The following is a 2004-nucleotide window of genomic DNA, read 5'->3' as shown; positions in this document are numbered from 1 at the left end:
TAATTAATTTATTAATTTATTTATTTTTGGCTGCATTGGGTCTTTGTTGCTGCACGCGGGCTTTCTCTAGTTGTGGCGAGCGGGGGCTACTCTTCGTTGCGGTGCACGGGCTCTAGGCACGTGGGCTTTAGTAGGTGTGGCACACAGGCTCAGTAGTTGTGGCTCGTGAGCTCAGTGGTTGCGGCTCACGGGTTCTAGAGCGCAGGCTCAGTAGTTGTGGCGCACGGGCTTAGTTGCTCCGCAGCATGTGGGATCTTCCCGGAACAGGGCTCGAACCCGTGTCCCCTGCCTTGGCAGGCGGATTCTTAACCACTGCGTCACCAGGGAAGCCCTCAGCAGAACTCCTGAGGAAGGGAAGAGTTCCATGGCTGGATTCTGACCCACTCCCGCCACCCCCCAACTCCTGGGATTTTGCAAAGTCCAGCAGTGCTGGACGCCGATGAGAAGGAGAGCTTCTATGGGAGGAGTTGAGGCCTAGGACAGCTGGAGTGGAGTCTCCTCCTCTCTTTGGGAGGCGGCCTCCAGGGCCTGGGGTCTGGAATGAGTTGTAAATGTTGTTCCTGTATCAGGCACCGTCCTACTTGGAGAGAAGTGTCACTGGTACTTGGGAAGCTGGAAACAGACCCTTCCCCTCCCTTAAGCATCTGACAGAGAGGGGAGAACCTGCCCAGAAGCTATCTGCTGGGCCCTGGCAACAGGCTGTGGAGATGGATCTCAGCAGTTTCCTGGGGCAGGAGGACATCTTGCATCCATGGATGGTTCTGGATTTCTTTGAAGCATGGCCGGTCTCAGGGCCAAAGCACCATCTAATGAGATGCTGACACTCTGAAGAGACCCTCTGCCTGAAGAAAACTTGGCCCCTGATGGTCTCCTCAACGTGCCCAAAGGGAATATCTCCACAGACCATGTCGTACAGCAGGATCCCCAGAGACCAGACGGCCGCTGACTTGCCATGGTAGCGATGGTAGCGGATCCACTCTGGAGGACTGTACACTCGGGTCCCATCGAAGTCCGTGTAGACGGTGTCCTCGAGCAGCGCCCCCGACCTGAAGTCGATGAGTTTGAGCTCGCCGCGACTGAGGTCGATAAGGGTGTTCTCATCCTTGCTGTCGCGGTGAAGCAGCCCGCAGCTGCCTAATGACGCCGGGGAAGCCCGAGCTGACCTCCTTCAGCAGAACCGCTTCCATGGGCACTCGGGTGCCATTAGGCAGCTCTCCCCGGCCTGAAATGCGGTCCTTCTCCAGGTGCTTGATGGCCACTGGCAAGCGGATGCCGGAGCAGACGGAGCCGAAGCCGCCGCCGCCCAGGAGCGGGCCCACCTGGCACCGTGACTCCAGGGGCTCCTTCTCCTTGCCGAGCGCCATCTTGGTGGAGCGCAGGTCGTCGCAGGGCACGCCACGCAGGCGGGCAAGAGAGCTGGTTTTGGACAAGAGCATCCCAACCTCCAGGATGTCGGTGTAGGGACGGAGTCTGGAGGAGCTGTAGCAGGAGCTGGGGCTGGGGCTGTGCCGGTGGCTGTGCCTACGGCTGGGGCTGAGGCTGCAGGTTGTGCTGGGTCTTCATTGCGGCAGGTGGGCTCCTTAGTTGCGGCACGTAAATTCCTAGTTGTGGCACGCGTGTGGGATCCGGCTCCCTGACCAGGGATTGAACCCACGCCCCCTGCATTGGGAGCGTGGAGTCTTATCCACTGTGCCACTAGGGAAGTCCCCTTAATATTTTTCTTTGTGTAAAAAGAAAAGGCTCAGGATCAGAGGCTGTATCATTCTTTGAGTGAATGTGATAAAGATCATCAATCATCTGATCAATTCACGCCCGGTCATTGGTGTCTGGAATTCTCTTTGTGTACTTACATGAGTACCACTTGCTATTTTAAAATGTTAATTCAGTGAACCAAAATCATACTATCTATCTACCCACGCCACCATCCATTAGAGACGTGGTATAATGCAGAGGAGAGAAGCATGGAGTCTACAGCCAGGCTGCTTCAGTTTGAAATCTGGCTCT

The 2004-nt window shown here is 56.3% G+C and overlaps 1 pseudogene; it reads right to left on the bottom strand.

Annotated features, from left to right (window-relative positions):
- Positions 1-467: 467 nt before the first annotated feature.
- On the bottom strand, positions 468-1451 carry LOC102992036 (serine/threonine-protein kinase pim-1-like; annotated as a pseudogene).
- Between the last annotated feature and the right edge of the window lie 553 nt (positions 1452-2004).

Source organism: Physeter macrocephalus, chromosome 14 (genome assembly GCF_002837175.3).
Source record: "Physeter macrocephalus isolate SW-GA chromosome 14, ASM283717v5, whole genome shotgun sequence".
NCBI classification, from domain to species: domain Eukaryota; kingdom Metazoa; phylum Chordata; class Mammalia; order Artiodactyla; family Physeteridae; genus Physeter; species Physeter macrocephalus.
Note: the sequence above shows the minus strand (reverse complement) of the source record. Positions and strands in the feature narration are given on the sequence as shown.